Below are 21297 nucleotides of genomic sequence, written 5' to 3'. Positions count from 1 at the left end.
GGGGTCGAGCCCCGCATCGGGCTCCCTGCTCGGCGGGAGGCCTGCTTCTCCCTCTCCCACTCCCCCCGCTTGTGTTCCCTCTCTCTCTCTGTCTCTCTCTCTCTGTCAATTAAATAAATAAAATCTTAAAAAAAAGAAAACTATAAAATGCTCATGAAAGAAATTGAGGAAGACACAAACAAATGGAAAAATGTTCCATGCTCATGGATTGGAAGAACAAATATTGTGAAGATGGCAATGCTACCTAGAGCAATCTACACATTCAATGCAATCACTATCAAAATACCATCCACTTTTTTCAAAGAAATGGAACAAATAATCCTAAAATTTGTATGGAACCAGAAAAGACCCTGAATAGCCAGAGGAATGTTGGGAAAAAAAGCAAAGCTGGTGGCATCACAATTCCGGACTTCAAGCTCTATTACAAAGCTGTAATCATCAAGACAGTCTGGTACTGGCACAAAAACAGACACAGAGATCAATGGAACAGAATAGAGAGCCCAGAAATGGACCCTCAACTCTATCGTCAACTAATATTCGACAAAGCAGGAAAGAATGTCCGATGGAGAAAAGACAGTCTCTTCAACAAATGGTGTTGGGAAAATTGAACAGCCACATGCAGAAGAATGAAACTGGACTATTTCCTTACACCACTCACAAAAATAGTCTCAAGATGGTTGAAAGACCTAAATGTGAGACAGGAATCCATCAAAATCCTTGAGGAGAACACAGGCAGCAACCTCTTCGACCTCATCCGCAGCAACTTCTTCCTAGAAACATTGGCAAAGGCAAGGGAAGCAAGGGCAAAAATGAACTTTTGGGACGTCATCAAGATAAAAAGCTTTTGCATAGCAAAAGAAACAGTCAATAAAACCAAAAGACAACCGACAGAATGGGAGAAGATATTTGCAAATGACATATCAGATAAAGGGCTAGTATCCAAAATGTATAAAGAACTTATCAAACTCAACATCCAAAGAACAAATGATCCAATCAAGAAATGGGAAGAAGACATGAACAGACATTTTCCCAAAGAAGACATCCAAATGGCGAACGGACACATGAAAATGTGCTCAACATCACTCAGCATCAGGGAAATCCAAATCAAAACCTCAATATGATACCACTTCACACCAGTCAAGATGGCTAAAATTAACAAGTCAGAAAACAACAGATGTTGGCGGGGATGCAGAGAAAGGGGAACCCTCCTACACTGTTGGTGGGAATGCAAGCTGGTGCAGCCACTCTGGAAAACAGTATGGAGGTTCCTCATAAAGTTGAAAATAGAGCTACCATATGACCCAGCAATTGCACTACTGGGTATTTACCCCAAAGATACAAATGTAGGGATCCGAATGGGTATGTGCACCCCAATGTTTATAGGAGCATTGTGCACAATAGCCAAACTATGGAAAGAGCCAAGATGTCCATCGAAAGATGAATGGATAACGAAGATGTGGTGTATATATATACAATGGAATATTATGCAGCCATCAAAAGGAATGAAATCTTGTCATTTGCAACGATGTGGATGGAACTGGAGGGTGTTATGCTGAGCGAAATAAGTCAATCAGAGAAAGACATGTATCATATGATCTCATTGATATAAGGAATTCTTAACCTCAGGAAACAAACTAGGGTTGCTGGAGTGGTGGGGGGTGGGAGGGATCGGGTGGCTGGGTGATAGACATTGGGGAGGGTATGTGCTATGGTGAGCCCTGTGAATTGTGTAAGAATGTTGAATCACAGACCTGTACCTCTAAAACAAATAATACAGTATATGTTAAAAAAAAAAAAAGAAGAAGACAGCAGGAAGGGAACAATGAAGGGGGGGAAATCGGAGGGGGAGACGAACCATGAGAGACTATGGACTCTGAGAAACAAACTGAGGGTTCTAGAGGGGAGGGGGGTGGGGGGATGGATTAGCCTGGTGAATTAAAGAGGGCACGTACTGAATGGAGCACTGGGTGTTATACGCAAACAATGAATCATGGAACACTACATCAAAAACTAATGATGTAATGAATGGTGATTAACATAACATAATAAAATAAAAAAAACTAATGATGTATGGTGACTAACATAACATAATAAAATAAAAAATATCTAAATAAAAAAATAAAAACAATGGTACTAATATTTTCTCTGTATTAGAACTCTTTTAGTTCTGCAAAGATGGAGCTAGTTATGCCATGATATATCTTTTACTCACAAATACTGAAGGCATAGCTGATATTACTTATGAGGCATTTCTGTTGTTTCCAGACTCCCTCTAAAATATAAGAATATTAGTTTCATTTGACAGAAAATGTTCTTTTTGGAGCATATGTAATATTTTCAAAAATGAATAATTTATATAAAAACTGAGGATATTCTGACTTATTATCATTTAATTCTACAAAAATAGATTTGCCTAACATTTTGTTTTTAAAATATTTTATTAAACACAATTATATTTCTTCATCTTTCTAATAGTTTTCTTCTTGAACATTACCTAGGATTTTATTAACTGATTTTTCTAAGCCTTTGACTTCTTTCTCCCTCACTGTAAGTAAACCACAAGCTATATTACATGCTACATTTTATTAAAATAAATGTCACTTTTATTGCTTCCTGGACCACCACAAAGGATAGCCCTTTGTGACCCAAATCAATTTACCTATGATAAAAACCCTTAACATTTCCAAAACATGTATTATAACACAATTAGGTCTGTACTTCATAAGTAAGCCAGAAAAATGACATATGTGGCTTAATTATCAGCCCCAAATAATTAGTTTGGGAGTAAGGAAATGAATTAAGCAGAACATAGCCCGGTTGTTTTAATAAAAGGGATTAAAACAGGAGCTGAGGTAACTATGAGAGAGGTCAAACATAGATGATAGTGTTAATGATAACAAACTTGTTTAGAGGTAATTTAAAAAATGAACAATTCTGACCACCACCACTAAAAAAATTCACAACTTATTATAAATGTCACATTAATTTTTTAAATCTACCCCTCACCAGAAACCAAAGGACGTTTGCTTGGTATATTAGTTTCTGGCCTAATATAGCGATAAATGGGTCTGAAAAACAGAACTTTCAGTACTTTTTTTAAGGGGCTGATTTTCCTCCATTTATCAGGAAGCTGTTCCCCCCCCCAAAGCCATACAATTAGTTCACCTTTTCACAAGAGATAGAGGCTGTGAAGAAAAATGAAATTCATATAGACCTCAAACCTCTCATTTTGGCCCATGGTTTCTGTTTCCTTCCCCATCAGAATCTTCACTTATAGGTAGCAAAATTGGTTGATAAAAGTGTCATTCTTCTATTCCTTCCCTGCCCACCTTCTTGTAAAGTAACTAATGAGCAGTAAAATTACCAAAAGGCAGACAGCAGAATGGAGAATAAAGAATACCAAGGGCATGGATAATCCACAAACCAGATAATGAGCTCTTTAATAATCAAGATTTTACTTAAACCTCAATTATTTCTAAGTTAGACCCATCACTCTATACTTTTCTTTAGAATCTCAAACACAGAATTGCAGTTTATTTTCTAAGCCCCTGCTTGGAAGAATGGTAGTGGGAAGTGATGGCCAAACTTTGGTATTGGGACCACTGTTAGTAGCCTCTTGACAGTCCCTCTATTTATTTCCCTTGTCTGTGGCACCCAAAGTTGTTGCTAACCTTTGTAGGAGCCCTGAACACTAGAAGAGATAGTTGTCAATCAAAGTAGTACTTCTTGTTTCATTAAGCAGAATGAGTTGATTCCCTAGGAGTCAACATTCCAGTAACATCAGTATGTTGGCTAATTGCCTTTTAGGAATTATGTACCAGATTTCCCTCTCAATGCATGTACCAGACTTTAGCTGTAGGGGAATCCGTTCCTTCGCATTCACCTACCATGCTTCTCTTTGATTTTGCTTTAAAGCTTTTTTTTCTCCTCTTACTTCTCATTTCTTAATGTAGTGGGATCTTTGCACAAAAGCACAATCTTTAGAATTCATGTCAGTCTATAACAGGCTTCCTGTGATAGCTACTCAACTCAGATCCAGATTCATTTCTCAACTCCATGTTCTCAAATCTGCTATCTTCCCTACTACATAAACTATTAGTACTTCAATACCCAGAGATCTCACACTTCCTGGCAAAACTGCCTGTTCCACTACAATGATGGTTTCAAGGCAGCTTTGGACTTCAAAACTACTTTTCCATATTTTCAAAAATGTTCTTTCTACAAATAATGTCATCGATAAAGGGGAAAAAGTTAGCACTTCTGGGAGAAATTTAAGCTGAATGTGGTGGAAGGGTAAGAAATAATAGTCCAGAATTCCTTAACTTAGAGAAAGATAGCTTCCTAGGGAAGATGTCTGAGATGGCGTCAGTAACTATTCCTTGTGACCATGCCAACACTTATTAGCACTTTTCTCCTACCCTGGCTACCCGTTCCATACTCTACCTGAATTCCTTTTAGCTTAGAATTATTCCAAGTCATGTTGTGTAAGTACAGTTTCTTTCTCCTAAGCAGATGACATCTTGTCGGCTCACCGTGCCCCCACCCCCAGCACAGGCATGCACACACACAATTATAATACACTGCAGTACATCATACCACACTCCACACTCAATACATGCCTGAGGACATATTTTATAATGATCCTCTGGACATCTTTCCCTGATAACTCACTCTCTTTCTACCACTCCTTATTCTCATTTCCTTAGAGACATGGAACAGAGGTAGACAGTGAATGGAGTTATTGTTGCCTTCACTTAGGGAGCAATGCCAATGTCAAAACCCAAAACCAAGTTTTATTTTGTGATGACAATTATTGATCCTGCTTGCAGTTGAAGGGAAAGAGAGGAAAACCAAATTGGAAATGTTTATCTCCAAGGCTTTCTTGTAAAGAAACAAGCAGCCCATAATTTGCCACACATCAGTTGCAATAATATGCTTAAGTGATAGAGTTCACATGGACATACTGGTATCTGTTTGTAGGTGACTCCCTTTACCAGACTGGGCAGGTATGGTCTTTGAGTGCATCGTCACTTAAATATAGGATGCTATGGATTACAGCAGACAGAACCAGCAAAGCTGTTGCTTTCGTATATACAATCTGACTAATATTTAACCTTTGTTAGGGGAAGAGGGGAAGTTTACAACCCATCCTGGCAGCAGCCTATAGCACACTTCATTCAAACATTTCTATTGTTACAGAACATCACTACTGTTAATACTGCCCTTGTGTGACTATGTAGGGAATTGCTATCTCTGCCACACTGAAAAAGCACCCTCCATTTCACAGATTCAAATACATTTAACACCCATACAAACTAATTTAAAACAAATAAGGAATGCGTGATTGCATAAATATTTCTATAAATTCCTGTGGAAAAGAAGAGAAATGAGTGATCCATAGAATGTTAAAATATGAACAAGCATCATAAGGATTTTTTAAAGAAGTCTTTCCAAATCAGCAAGGGGTACTACAATTTAACTTTTATCATTAGTAGAGCTAGAGTTCTGCTTCTAGAATTACCAATGACTCACTAAGATATTTTGGGTAAATCAACGAACTGAGTTCATGTTCATGATTTGTATTCTGAAATATCCTAATGGGGTCCAAGGACTAAAAGAATCTCATTAATTAAAATCCTACACATGGAGTCCGAGAAAAAAACTACTAATACTAAATAGGGCCTTATAATTTAAAAAAGTATTTTTGTACCATTTCATATTTAATTTTTATAACTCTGGGGGTTGGAGTAGGTAGAGCAATTATTATTACTTTCTTTTAAAAATGAGAAAATTGGGATTTAAAGATATTAACTTGCCCAACATAGTTTATAAGGCATTGAACTGGTCTAAAGACTGCAAATTTAGTATTCTAGCACCTAACACAGTGCCTGACACAAATGTAATTAATATTTGTTGACTGAATGAATGAACATATTACACTACCTCCCCTAACTACATTTGCTCATATGCAAAGAGTCCTATAGCTACATTCCAAAGTAGTTGATAAGATCATTTACTTTCCAATAAGGAAGCAAAAAGTCACTGTGAATATTAATATAGCCATGTATTTTGGTAACATAAGGCCTGTGAGTTGAAAGCATAAGATAGTCAGTGTTCAGTCACTGTGAAGTTTGGAATAGAGTTGATGAAAATTTTGTAGGGTGTTTAAAAAATGATGGGCCAATTATCATTATTACTTTCTGGGAGAGGGACCTTTCAGTAAGACTTAATGGGAAAAGTAACATTTGGAAAGCCATTTGAGCTCCCACTATGAAAATAAACAATACCTGTTAAATTGTTATACCTTCCATTCATTCATAGTCAAAGAAGTCTTGGAGTTGGGAGGGACTGTGGCAGTCACTTGGACTAACCACCCCCTCACTGCCATTTTGCTGAGAACTCGGGTGATGGAGAGGGGAAGTGATGGCTCACTAATAGGAGGGAGATCCAGACTAGACTCCAGCCTCCTTATTGACAGAACTCCTCATGGGAGCAGCTGAGATTCATATCCCCTCTATAGGTGTCATCCAAAGAGATTTCCTATCCCATAAATTCCACAAAGGTGACTATCATATACCCCTACTTGGGAACATATGGTTCCCTTAGATTACAACTTAAGTGGCAGCAGTTTGTATTATAGATAAATGCTCTCCTGGACTTCCCAGATCAGAGTGGTGTGGTAGAAGAACAAAGGCTCTGGAGACAAACTCTAGCATAACAATCCTGTCTGCCACTTACTGATGGTGTGACTTTGGGCAAGACAATTAACTCCCGGAACATTATTTTCTTTATCAGTAAATGGGGATATTGTCTACTTTATACAACTTTTGAGATAATCCAAGTAAAAGAGAGTCAACAGAAGATCTGATACTGAGCAAAATACTCAGTAAAAATGAGTTACCTTTTACTCACTCTTCCTTGCTTGTAGTTACCTTTGGTACATGAGCTAATGCTGGCCTCATGGGTAACTTTGCTTTCATTCAATTAACCAATATTTACTGAGCAGTTATTACATGCTAGGCTCTGGAAATACAACAGTGACCAAACAGGTAAAAATCCCTGCCCTCATGGAGCTCACATTCTAGTAGCAGATATAGAAAATAAACAAAATAAATAAGTAAAATATATTATATGTCAAATAGTGATAAAGTACTTTGTCCAAATCAGGAAGTACATTAGATTAGGCCTATTAACAAAAGCATTGAGCTACTAATGTTCTAAGAAGCATTTGTTGTCTCTTGTCCTCTACTTACTTTTTTTAAGAGTTTGGACAACAAAAAACTAAGACTTCTTGACATGGCCCTTTCTAATCTTGAGATGTAAGGAGGAATGGGATAGAATATGAGTAGGTGAGTTGTATATGTGAACAGTTTAGAAAATGGGTCTAGTCTACTGAATTAATAGGACAGCAGGTCCTATTTAGCCGTAAAGCTGGAACAAACAAACAAACAAAATGTGCATAAAATCACCACCAATTAGGTATAAAGGGGAGCATATTCAATTTGGAAAGAAATTTCAAAATTTGTAACATCTACAAAGTTCTCAGATATCTGCAACTCATTGTGGCAGGAACGGTAAACCCCAAACTGGCAAATACGATTTGGGTGGGATAGTAAATAGCCTAACAAGACAAAAAAAGCTTTCTGGGAATAACGTGTATCATAAGGACCTCTCCTTGATTTGTATTCTCCAAGCAGTTGATTTCTATCACCTTACTGAGCTGTGGAATGTATAGGTCTTCATTTTGTCTATTGTTGCTCACTTCACAGAAGAAGAGACTAAACTACCAATTTCATATCTCTCAGCACACCATAGAGTACCCATTCATGGTAGGCTCCCAATTGCCCTGGTGTATGATATAAAGATCAGTAGGTTTTTAGTTGTTTCTAATTCACTATGGCTAGTCAATATATTTTTCAAAATCCTTTGTCCTGGAAGTAAATTGTTATGTCCCTACTGACCAACAAGAAATGGTGATAAAAGTGACAAAAGGAGCAAGTGACAATATTCATGAGAGTTTTATTAAGTTTATTAACAGAGCCATACTGCTTTCGTTACCTAAAGATTCCAGAAAATTACAATTGTTTCATCTTTGTTGGTAGCTGCCCTAGCCATTTCATTACAGAGAAGGAGTTGATTTATGTGCAGCTGTTGAAAACACAATGAACCAGTCACCACAATTTTAACAAGAGTTGATGCTGGAATACCCACTTCAGATAGCATCTATAACACTGTCACAAAGAAAGTTGACAGTACACTACCAAAAGTAATGATTCTAGTTCCACACTTGCCGAGATTGGCGTCACTGCTATAGAACTGGGTTCTACTGGAGTAGAAGTGAAAATTCACTCTTTCATGGTCCTTTAAATAAGGCCAAGGCATATGTCCAAGAATGCTGTTTTTTATTTTCTCCTTATGGTATAAGCTTTATACCACTTGGACTGGACTAACATGAAGTTTGTTTTGATTCCCACAACCAAGTCACTCCTTGTATTTGTGCCCCTCTTTTCATTCTTTATGTATTAAAATTATGGGTAGAACAGTTTACAAGGAAGATTATAGTTCTCATTAGGAATGGGGCACATTTTTATTACAAATGAAAATTAAGTCTCCACCTATACAAGAAGTTTACAGAATGTGTATAGTGTGTGTGTGTGTGTGTGTGTGTGTTTGGGGAACCTGCAAAACAGATGTAAACAAGTAGACATAATACAATGTGATGAGTATAAACAAAGAGGTCAAAAATGGAGTAAATAATTCTTCCATGACCTCTTCAGTAAGTCATATTTGAGCTGGTTCTTAAAGAATAAGTAAAGCAGATGGGAAGAAGGACCAAGAGAGGAGAGTATTTCAGGCAAAAGGGATCACTGGAGCAGAGGCACAGAATGCAGAGTATGAAAGTAAATTCAAGGAAAAGTTAGTGGTCTTGTGGGGCTTGAGTATAATGTAAAAGTGTACTAAGAAGCAGAACAGCCATGCCTATTGTTTTATTTTGCTATGAGACTTGGATGCTATCTGACTTCTTGCATAGTTTCATTAGCAACACCAAGAAGTCTTTTTTGATATTTATTTATTTATTTATTTATTTGAGAGACAGAGAGAGAGCACAGGGGGAGGGGGAGTGAGAGGAAGGGGGAAAGAATCTCAAGCAGACTCTCCTCTGAGTGTGGAGCCCGACATGGGGCTTGATCTCACAACTCTGAGATCATGACCTGAGCCAAAACCAAGAGTCAGACACTTAACTGACTGAGCCATCCAGGTACCCCATCACCGAGAAGTCTTACACAAGAGTACCAGCCACACTAAGATTCTCTTAACGAAACCAGGCTACTGACATAGACAAAGGGGCAGAAAAAAATGTGAAATGGAAAGATAATCAGGAAAAAGAAATTGGACAATGGAAAGTAGAGGGATGATTTAAAGATGCACCTAAGACAGTGTTGGGGTATGGCAGGACCTTAGGGATAAGATGGTTGTTTCTATTTTTTAAAAAATATTTTATTTCTTTATTTGAGAGAGAGAGATAGAGACTGAGAGCATGAACAGGGGGAGGGGCAGAGAGAGAAGGAGAAGTAGATTTCCCACTGAGCAGGGAGCCTGATGTAGGGCTCGATCTCAGGACGCTGAGATCATGACCTGAGCTGAAGCCAGACACTTAACCGATCGAGCCACCCAGGCACCCCAAGATGGTTGTTTCTGAGCCAGAATTTGGACCCAGAGTATGCACAGCACAGTCAGATAAAAACAATCAAGTAATGGCTTTGACTGTAAATCAAGGGATAGTTTTCACATGGAAGTAGGGTGCAAAAGGCATTCATTTGCCAACAGAGATCAGTAGCCATGATAACGGTCATCTTTAAATTGGCAAGAGAAGTGCTTTCTAAGGCAGATACTGCTGATGGATGCATTTGACCAAGATCCACATATGTGATCAGTTTACCTCCATATGGTAGACCTCTTTTTTTTTTTTTAATCAAAGTAAAGGTATTTTTCAGACTTTTGGAACACAAGACACCAAACAACCTATTCCTTTGGTATTATACATCAGTACCAAGGCCAAACACCTATCTTCACTCCCTCTTCCCTTTCTGATCTTCTACAACTTGTTGTTCTTCATTCTTCTTGCTTCTCTTAGATTGGGTCTTCTAAGAGCATTCGTGGGAATTGTTTTAGCACTATCGATGGCCCCAAGGCTCAAAAGGGAGTACAGATGTGTACTAGGAGGCCTCCAAGAAATACTAGTAGAGCTCTTAAAAATCTGCATGTCTGAAATTGGGAAAAATCTTTTTTAAGAAAAGATTTTATTTTTCATTTATTTGAGAGAGAAAGAGAGCGCACGTGAGAGAGAGAGCACGAGCAGGGGGAGGGGGGCAGAAGGAGCTGGACAAGCAGACTCGCTGCTGAGCGGGGAGGCTGACTGACGCTGCCCGATCCCAGGACCCCGGGACCATGACTGGAGCCGAAGGCAGATGCTCAACTGACTGAGCCACCCAGGTGCTCCTGAAATTGGGAAAATTCTTAATGAATGTTTGAAATCATTAGAATACATCCAAACCATTCCATATACCATAGATCCTTTAGAGCTGGAATAGGACTTAGAGATGACATAATTTCCTCACTTTACATATGAAAAAAATTAGAAGACAGGTGAAATGACTTGTCCAAGGAATATAGTTATTGATAAAGGAGGTAACACTTATATTTCCTATGAAATTACTTTTTTTTGTACTGAATGATTTAGTTTCTTTTTTTATTATGGCAAGAAAATATGTAACATAAGATCCACCTTCTCAACAAATTTTTCAATGTACAAGGCAGTATTGTTACTTAGTGTACAATACGCACATTCTTGTACAGCAAATCTCTAGAGCTTTTCCATCTTATATAACTTTTTTTTAAAGATTCATTTATTTATTTTAGAGAGAGAGTGAGCATTCAAGAGTGGGGGGAGGGGCAGAGGGAGAGAATCTCAAGCAGACTCTGCTGAGCATGGAGCCCTATGTGGGGCTCGATCTCATGACCCTGAGATCATGACCTGAGCCGAAACCAGGAGTCAGAAGCTCAACCGACTGAGCCACCCAGGCACCCCTCTTCTTGTATAAGTTTCCGTACTTTCTTTAATGGTCTGTTGAAGTTATATTTTTAGTGATGGCAACTCCTGTGCATTTCTAGATAATCAGTTTATGTTATATGAAGCCATAGCAATACAATCTTATGTCTTACTTCAAGCTGCTTCATTTTAATTTAATGAGGACTCTAGATTGTATGGGAATGATTACTTTTTTCCACAGTTTTATATTTAAAGCATAGGGACCTTGATAAATTGTAGTTAATTAAAATAATAAACATCTGTTCAACACAGGCAGCATAAGCAAAGTTAAAAGACAAGCCATAGGCTGGGAGATGATATTTACAAAGCAGAGGAATTAGTATGCAGAATAACCTCCTTCAAATCAATAATAAAAAGACTAAAAACCAAATAGAATAATGGGCAGATGATATGAATAGGCAATTCATAGAAGAGAAAACCTATATGGCCAATAAACACATGGAAAGATATTAAACCTCACTAGTAAACAAGAAAATGCACATTAAAACACAGTGAGACATCATTTCTTACCCAGAAAATTGGCAAAATGTTTTAAATGACAATACTGAGTGCTCAAGGATGTGGAGAAACAGGAACCTTCCTCTACCACTTGTAGAAAGTATAAAGTAGTTGTTATGAACTGAATGTTTTGTGTCCCCCAAAAATTTATAGGTTGAAATCCCTCCCCTCCCCCAATGTGTTAGTATTAGGAGGTGAGGCCTCTGGGCGGTGATTAGGTCATGAGGGTAGAGTCCTCATGAAAGGGATTAGTGTCCTTATAAAAGAGGCCCCTCTAAGCTCTCTAGTCCTCTTTTTTACCATATGTGGATACCATAAGTCGGCAATCTGAAACTTGGAAGACAGCCCTTACCAGAACCTGACCATGCTGGCACCCTGATCTCAGAGTTCCAATCTCCAGAACTGTGAGACATAAATTTCTGTTGTTTATAAGCTCCCCAATCTATGGTACTTGTTATAGCAGCCCAAGCTGTAAGACGGTAGCATGACAACTTTGAAGAATAACTTGGGTGTGTCTTATAAAGTTGACAGATGCATATGCTCTGCAACCCAGTAATGTCACTTCAAGGTGAAAATCTCACACATACACAGGAGACATGTACAATGGTGGAGTACTTTTTGGAATAGTGAAAAATGAGAAAAAAACCTACAAAATTTATCAACAAGGACATGGATAAATGCATTGAGAAACAGCCATTCATAAAATGAAATACTCTACAGCTGTTAAAATGAATAGGCATGTATGTACATCAAGACAGATAAATCTCAGAAATATTAATATTGAGTGAAAAATGCAAGTTGCTTAATGATATGTATAGTATGATACAAATTTTGTAAATACTAAAACTGCCAAATACTGTTTCTAGGTGCATACATTTGTACAAATACATGGATGGGAAAGACTCATATCATACCAACTTCAGGATGGTAGTTCTGCTGGGGAGGAAGGAAGGAAAATGTGATCAGGGAGGGACACAAAGTAAGCATCAACTGCTCAACCATATTTGTATCCTTAAAGGACTGAAAACAAATACAGAAAATATTAATGTTTGGTAAATCTGTATGGTGGGTATAACTGTATATACCATGTTCTTCTCTGTATTTGAAGTTTTTCACAATACAATACTTTTATAAAAGAATAGAGAAGTACATTTCCTTTACAACTATCAATGTTCACTTTGATCAAAAACTAAAGTTACCCATATGGTAGAAATTATGTCAACTCTGAGCCCTATTTTGTCACCCATCAGCTTTTGCATGCCAAACTGAAAGAGAGTTGGGCTTAGGTGCCCTTTTTATTTTAAGTAAAGTCCCATACAGAGATAAGCATATGTAATTACATATCATAAACCTTCATTATGTACACTGTCAAGTGCATACCAGGATCACATTTTAAGTCATTCATTTGTTGTTCCTCAAAAAGCAATAGCATCTGCAGACATTACCTCCGTATTCAAGCCAGTGAGATGACTCACTCTGCCCTATTGTTGTTTACCCACCGTGTTCTTTACTTTCAGGTGAACTTTGACGTGCTTGCATTAGTCCAGACATTAATTGAGAGGGTGAACGGTTTTTAGCTTGAGGAAAACACAAGGCAGCAGCCTGATGCTTTGAAATTGTATAGAAAAATTCTTAAAAGTCAACAAGAAATAGTTCAAACATACACAGCTGAAAACTCTTTAGTAGCCAGAGCTCAGTGAAGAAGACAATCCTAGAAAGTTTGGGAGGGAAATGACTTCAACTGATTTTAGAAAGTGATTTACATGGTCTAAGAAATGGTTTATAAATAAATGGTTACTATCTAAATCACATAGATAAGTGACTTCTGAACCTATGCTAATATCAGAAAATTATACACACTTGCTGGGGCTTATATAGATAAAACAGATTTGTGTTGGTGGACACAATTCCCTACTAATAAACTAATTAACCCAGCCAAAATGCAGAAACTCATTAAAAGCATTTAAATTTGTTAAATGCAAATGTGCAATTATCTGCAATTGTGATAACCAAAATAAACAACACCCAGAACCATAAGAAGGCCCTGATAAAACATTTGAAATTGAGAACTTGACTTTTAGGAGTTAGAAAAGTAATCAAAGAGCAAAATCAGTTCATGCTAAGGCAGGATTTCATTTATATGGTGTATCCAGGAACAGAGCCAATAATCTACAAGGTTTGAAAAGCCATGAGTTTCCTCCAAATTTAGGTAGAGGTACCTATAAATGGGCTGATTTCTCAATGTGGATACACACTCCAAAATGCTGCAGAGCTGTGCAGTGATACTGTCCCTTCTGGAATACTCTTTTCCTCCTCATCTTTATGAGGCCACGATGACCCATTCTTAGGGCCTTTGCTATCACTTCCATGGGAAGTCTTTCCATCTTCTCTACCCTCCACATCTCAGGTTCTGTACTCCTGCTTGGTATTCTATTATACTCTGACAATCACCCATGATAGTACTTAAACTTTATTTTAACTTTCTGTTGTCTCCCTTACTAGACCATAACTCATGAGCCCAGAATCAGCCCCGTCTTGATTCTTAAAATTTTTCATCCAGCAAAGCACAGTACCTGGCACATAGTAGGAACTTGACAAATACTTGCTGAATATATCAATGGGTGGATGGATGGATGCATAGATAGGCAGATATAAGTATATTAATGTGTTGATCAAATTCTACACAGTGCAAGGTAACCATTTTTTAAGAATATATTAGATAACATGAGGGTCTGTGTCTGTGTGTTTCTTTAAATGTGATGGTGATGGAGTATACAATGCATCTGTTTATGGAGAGGGAGGGACTTTCTAAGAGCACAAATACAAGTATGCCTAAATAATTCCTGAGGAGTCGTAATTTTTCAGATTTATGTATTTATGCTCAAACTGTTTCCATCCATGTTTCATTTATTCTTACAACCTCCAAGCAAAATAGATAAGGACAGATATTATCATTGTGATTTTTCTGAAGGGGAAATGGATTGAGAAGTGAAGTGAACTTGCCCAACTGCAAATGGTATCACAATAGCCAAGGTGATGCTCCAGCCACTAGAATGGTGTATTCCGGTAAGATCACAAGTACTATCACAATCTTTCTAGAGCTGGAGCAAGAGATATAAGCAAATATCTGAGACAGAAAGAAAGCCCTTAATTCATAGTGACTAAGATGCTTTTTGCCTGCTCTCGTAAAGGAAATTTAGCTTCTGAGTTTAAGTTACTTATTTAATTAGCATATACAAGGGGATATTAGGACTGGGATGGAAGTTTACTTTTTGTTTAAGTTGGTAAAGTCTTGCATTAACATTGGTCATTCAGTTCAGTAGAAGGAATCAGCAGGCTGATAAGATGAAATGCATTTAACGAGAATGACCAAGATTTCAGCTAGAAGAATTAAATATGATATTTTTCTGAACTATAATTGATAAGAAAAAAAGTTGAGTCTGATTCATCTTCATAATTAATTGCATGTAGAAAATAACATTCAGATTAAAACATCGATATTAATTGAGCTCCTTTTTGAGCCTTATAAATGAATACTGGTTTGAATACTGGTACACGAAAGCATTGGAATGAACTACCCTCCTCCATGCTTCTTTTCCTTAAAAAAAAAAAAAAATCAATACAACTCAGTAGGCTGTTTTCAAATATAGGAAGCAAAGTAGGTGCTGCTTCCAAAGCAGTTTTCTGAGGGTCAGATATGAATGAGATTTTATCACACTTTCAGCCTCACATGATGCCTTTCTATTAAGGAGCTCAAGGACCTCACAGGAACAGCCACTTCCCTGGAGCTTGAGCAGCAGGGATCCGTGGAAGGTGTCATTGTCCAGAAGTGAAAGGCAATGGTGACCTTCTCAGACAGAGTGGAGGAGATCAGGCATACTATTTTCTTGGGCTCTAGTAACCTGTTCCCACTGGCAGACAATATTCAAATTCTAAAGGAAGATTTCAATGTTAAAAAGAAATCTATGTGTTTACAATATTTATTGTAACAAATAACAATGAGTACCCCTTTATTCTAGCCCTTCCAGCTTTACCCTGTCTCTAATGTACTCGCTGACACTGCTTTTTCTTTCAGGTCTTTCTCTCCGATGGGCTACTTTTTGCTCCTCTGTACTTCAGGAAAATAACAAGTAACAGGGACAAAAGTTGCCTATTCCTCAAGAACTGACATAACAAGGTAAATATTAGGGCAGGGTACCATAATCATAATAATTGCTTTGATTAAATGCCTACCGTATGCCAAGCCCTATACTATCACGTACGCTATCATGCACTATCTCATTTCATTTTCTCCCACAAACTATCAGATAAATATTTCTATTGTTCTCATTTTGTAGAAGAGGAATTTGAATATCAGCTCATTAATTTATTTACCCAAGATCTCACAGCTAAGTAAATGGCAAGCTCAGGATTTAAACTAAGGCTCATCTGGTCCCAGAATCATTTTTCTGTGCCATACTGCCAACCTGAAACAAAATGATGTACTCTAAATATGATGTCAGGTGGTATGCATCCCTGCAAGCAGAAGAGATTCCAAGCTTTCAGACATTTTATGGCTGAAGGGATGATGTAGAACTAGAACTTATTGGGGGTAATGGCTAACATTTGTTGAGGGCACAGTACAGGCGCTGTTCTAAGAGTGTCACATGCATTGACTCATTTAATCCTTACAGCAACCCTACTAAGTAAAATATGTGGTATTGTAATGCCCATTGCAAAGATGAAAAAACTGGCACTGAAAGGTAAAATGACTTACTCAAGGTCACACAGCTGGGAAGTGGTGGAGCTAGAATCCAAATCCAAGCGGTCTGGCTCCAGAGTATACACGCTTAATCACAACACTATATTAATGAGAAATTGGTTGAGATTAGGAATTGTTCCAAGGAAAAAAAGTAATCACACGGTTTTAGAGCCAGAAAGAACCTTCAAGATTATTTGGTCCAAACTTCTTATCTTTCCAATGAGAAAAGGGAGGCAGAGCAAGTTTAAAGGACTTGCCTAAAGTCACATGGTTTGCAAGTAGCTTGAGACTGCATTACAGCCCAGGTCCTCTCTCAACCTTAGTCACATGTTCGTTCCATTCTCCCACATTATGCTCTCCCAGATACATTCATATGGCAAAACAGGAGTTGAATTCAGTTAAACTATCTTTTGTGGGCCTGCACCTGAGCTACTGAACATGACTGCAGAAAATTCACATAGCTGAGCTGATGGGCTTTACTTTCATGTCAAGTATTCATGATCACAAGCCTCAATTGAGCACTCATCTCTGCCCTGAAATGCTACTTCTGCATTAAACTTACTTTCCCATTCTTCAAAGTGGCCATGATATATCTTCACCTGTCTCCTCAATCCTTCCACATCTTTCCCACTCCTCTCCCACTTCCTGCTTTTAGCTGACTTTCTCATACTTTGTGGAGAAAAGAAAAGCTATGGGAAAGAGCTCTCTCATCTTCCCAGCACCAAATCTACACACTGACCTACATCTTTATCTATTCTTTCTCTTCTGTCTTGTTGAAATGGAAGGAGTGTCCCCCAATGCCATCATCTCTTGCCTGCTCAAAGACTTTGCTCCTGCTGATACTCCTTTTCTTCTGCATCATCACTTTTCCCCTTTCTACTGGATATCAGCCTTGACTTCTACTCTTTCAACATTTCCGATTTCCCAACCATCTGTAAATCCTGCCTTTTGATTCTAACTTCAGAATCCATGTTGAATTTCTCCATTTCTCTTCATCTTTGCTAACATCATTTTTAAAAAAAGATTTATTTATTTATCTGAGAGAGAGAGAGCAAGCAGGGGGGAGAGGGAGAGGGAGAGGGAGAGAGAGAATCTTGAGCAGACTCCCCACAGAGCACGGAGCCCAACTCAGGGCTTGATCTCACGACCCTGAGACCATGACCTGAGCTGAAATCAAGAGTCAGATGCTCAACCGACTGAGCCACCCAGGTGCCCCATTGCTAACATCATTTTTATCCAAGTCAGCATTTTCTCTTACCTAGACTCCTGCAATAAATAGCCTAATTAGCTGTTGTGCTTCCATTTTGTCCACCTTTCACTCACTCTCCACATGCAGCCAAAGTAGTCTTTACAGAAAATATAAAACAATTCATATGATTCCTATGCTTAAAACCTTTCTATGGATTCCCATCGCTTTTAGAATAAAATCCAAACTTCTTAAGGCCTATAAACCTTGCATGACGTGGCACCATTTACCTCTCCCAACCTTATTTCATGCCATATTCCCTTTCACTTAACTATGGTGGGTTTCCCTCCGTTCCTGCAACACACCCAGCCTTTCTTGACTTAACCTGTGCTTGCTGTTTTCCAGGCTATTTGTGTGACAGATGCCTTCTCTTCATCATACCTCAGCTTGAAATGCATCTTTTCAAAGAAACCTTCCTTCCATGATATCTAAGTAGGTCCTGCCATTTTTTTTCTTATCTGTAGCTGTCTGTCCTCGCACTTACCACCATCAGTAAGAATTTTATATATGTACTCATTTATTTCTGTTCACTTGTCTGCCTCAAAGTTCAATGCTCAAGGGGCAGGGACCTTGGTATATATATATTTTACTGTTGTATTTAGAATATCTAACAGAGTATCTGGCACCAAGCAGGTGCTCAATACATTTTTGCTGAATTATGAAATGAATTAATTAATCCCTGTATCCCATTGAAAAATACCTGAAACAATAATCAAATGGGGAGAGACAGAGTCCTTAGAATAAACCAAAAAAGGGAAGAAGTCAAGAAGGCAAGAGTTCTTCTTTAGGTCCTCTACAATCACTAACACATTGCTAGCAAATAAAGATACCCTCAATGGGGGAAAATAATTCTGACTTCTCTGGGAAAAGAATCTGGCTGGTTTCATGATCCCAAACATTTTGCCCAACTGTAATCAGCAGGTTCTGATCTCCTTCATGATGATCTCTTTTTGAATGAAAGAAAAAAAATAATCTGCAAAGTTAACCCAGATGAGGGACAGGACCTTGAGGATGATAACCATTTAAGGCTCTCTTTGTCAAATATGCTCCTTCTCACTATACATGCTTCCACAGAAAGCAGGAGTTACATTTTACTTGGTTATTTTTACCTTGAGTCATTTATTCCTCTGCTAAGTAGTTTATTGATTCTTCAACATCAATTTAGAGCTGGAGTTTACAGCACTCCCATCAGAAACCTTAGAGTGCTCAAAATAAATGTCTTGCCTGAAAAATACCATGTCAGTTGTTTACTCAGGTAAACAAATGTACCTAAAGGTAGAAACTAAATATAGATATCCGCTTATACATACACAGTTGGGATGTGACCTTTCTTTTTTTTTTAAAGATTTTATTTATTTATTTGAGAGAGAGAGAATGAGAGATAGAAAGCACAAGAGGGAAGAGGGTCAGAGGGAGAAGCAGACTCCCCGCTGAGCAGGGAGCCCGATGTGGGACTCGATCCCGGGACTCCAGGATCATGACCTGAGCCAAAGGCAGTCGCCCAACCAACTGAGCCACCCAGGCGCCCGGGATGTGACCTTTCTAAGAACAAAAAATAAGAGTAAAAATCTGTAATATACAGAAAAATTCAGTAGTATAAGGAGTCTAATAAGGAAAATGATAGAATTCACTCTAGCATACTACCTCCCACTAATGTTCTCTAACAGTTATTTTAGACAGGAAGCACAAGGTTGCCAAAAGTTCTTGTTCTACATTTCCTGTACTAGTTTCACATCCTACACATCTATCCTAGTATTAAAAATATTGTCCATGATATTTTGCATAGAGTGGGAGCCTCCAAAACCTCCAAAATCTGCCTATAAACCTTTTGGGATTCAAATTCCAACTTTCATCCTGTAAAAAGCATATCTGCCTACACACACCACCCCCTTCTAGCAAAACGTTGGTTATGCTCAAATGCTTTGGGATTAGGAGTGAGGAAGTCTTGAATTACATATCTAAGTATAACCTATTAACTGATGGGCCAGAGAAACACAAGAAAGACACAAATGTTTTAACAGTTTCACCCCAAGTGTAAGTATTCAGGTATATCATGACACATATAGAGAGCACAAAATTTCCTTTTCACCCTAGAAGGAAAGGAGGTGTTAAACTTTCTTGAGTTTTAGCACTGCACGTTTAAAAGAACTGCTTTGTATGTTGATTTGGAGTTGCAACTCACATGAGTTGCTTAGGGGATTCCCCGAAATGCACCAGAATTCAGGCATATATAAAATTATAATTACTTTCCATTCCTTTTCTCCAATTTCCACATAATTGTTCATCCTGATATAGCCCTGTGTTCTTTAACGGACTATGGAAAAGGGCCCAGCATACTTGGTGGTCTTTCAAAACTGCAATAACCAGGCAGGGTCATTCATTCAACAAATATTTATCGAGTGCCTGCCAGGTGCTAGGCACTGTTCTAGAAGCTGGCATAACAAGCCCATAGAGGGGTTGCACAGGTTCAAATGAGCTTGAGAGAGTAACTGGAGAGAAGGCTTTCTGATTTCTAAGGCTGTTCCTTTTTTGTTTTTAATCAGGCAATGGAACAGCAATCATAGGCTGTCCATAGCAGGTAAGATATCAAATGAGGAGCCTCTTCCTCAGGACAACCTGACTTTGGCCTCCCTCTTTTCTAATCCCAGCATAGCACAGCCCAGGACCCAGGGAAAGGAGATCTGAAAAATGAGGACAATTTTGTTCTGAGTAACTAAGGCAAATGGAACCCTCTCTAAAGGGAGCCCTCCAAACCATCCCTGCCCTGAGCCTGGGTCTCCACTGCCATTTGCTTTACATCTTGGGTTTAAGGTCCTTCTTTACCTTTTCCTCCCCATTACTCCAATGCAGCACAATCAGGCAGGTCACATATATAATGATCTTTACTCTGGTAGGAGGAAAGCTTAAATTTCTATACAGATCATTCATTCATTCATTCAACAAATATTTAGCGAGGACCTACTGTGAGCCAAGAATGGCTCTTGGTGCTGGGGATATAGCAGTATACAAACAGATGATCAGTCCTACTCTGATGGAGTTTACAATTTAAATGGGGGTTGTTAAGGTAAGTTGCAGTCAATTTTGCAATAACCACGTAGCTTAATACTGCTTTAAGTGATTACACAGTCCCTTCCTGTTCCTCCTTTCTCTGGTTTCTACTCTAGAGCCCAACCTTTGCACCTATGTGTTCTTGCTGCTTCTGCTGTTTCTGTACTCCACTTCTACTCCTAGGTCCAGCCTAAATGCTTGCTCTCTTTCAGCTGCCTCCACTGCCCTCTCAGGTCCTCAGGCACACTCCCGGTAGTTGTGACTATCTCTAATGAACAGAGCTCTCCTTGCAATGGGACCCCATCTTGCTTAGATCCCAGTGACATCAATTTGACCAAAATCACCAGGGTATTCACTGGGCTCTGGCTTCTCATCTTGGGAATCTCTGATTAGCCTTTCCTTAGCGTCTTAGTTGAGCCTCCAGCTCCATGTACGAATCCTTGTTTTCCTTTACTCTGTAACCTTTTCTTTTCGTTTACTTTGTACCTCTATTTTTTCCTGACAAGTATTTCTCAACCAAGTTGAGAAAGGAAGATAGTTGGGAATATGAAACAGCACAGCCCAATTTAAATAAATCTATTTGTTAAAAAAAAATCTGGATTGTCAAAGATAACTTGAAAAAGAAAGCTTCTGGGGCCAGGTACCATGTCTTCA

The 21297-nt window shown here is 38.4% G+C and overlaps 1 protein-coding gene across 5 annotated transcripts in view; it reads right to left on the bottom strand.

Annotated features, from left to right (window-relative positions):
* ENOX2 (ecto-NOX disulfide-thiol exchanger 2) overlaps nucleotides 1-21297 on the bottom strand; it is a 282023-nt gene that overhangs the window by 192287 nt on the left and 68439 nt on the right. For 3 of the 5 annotated variants that reach the window (XM_088028643.1, XM_028122755.2, XM_088028644.1), the window contains exon 3: nucleotides 16365-16449. The exons of the other annotated variants lie outside the window; for them this stretch is intronic. The gene's annotated coding sequence lies outside the window, so the exon portion shown is untranslated. The remainder of the gene's footprint in view (nucleotides 1-16364; nucleotides 16450-21297) is intronic. 5 annotated transcript variants of the gene reach the window in all.

This window comes from Eumetopias jubatus, unplaced genomic scaffold (assembly GCF_037043125.1).
Source record: "Eumetopias jubatus isolate StellerSeaLion01/CBP00866 unplaced genomic scaffold, mEumJub1_p1.0 scaffold_11, whole genome shotgun sequence".
In the NCBI taxonomy this organism is placed as follows: domain Eukaryota; kingdom Metazoa; phylum Chordata; class Mammalia; order Carnivora; family Otariidae; genus Eumetopias; species Eumetopias jubatus.
This window is presented reverse-complemented; position numbering and strand designations above follow the sequence as displayed.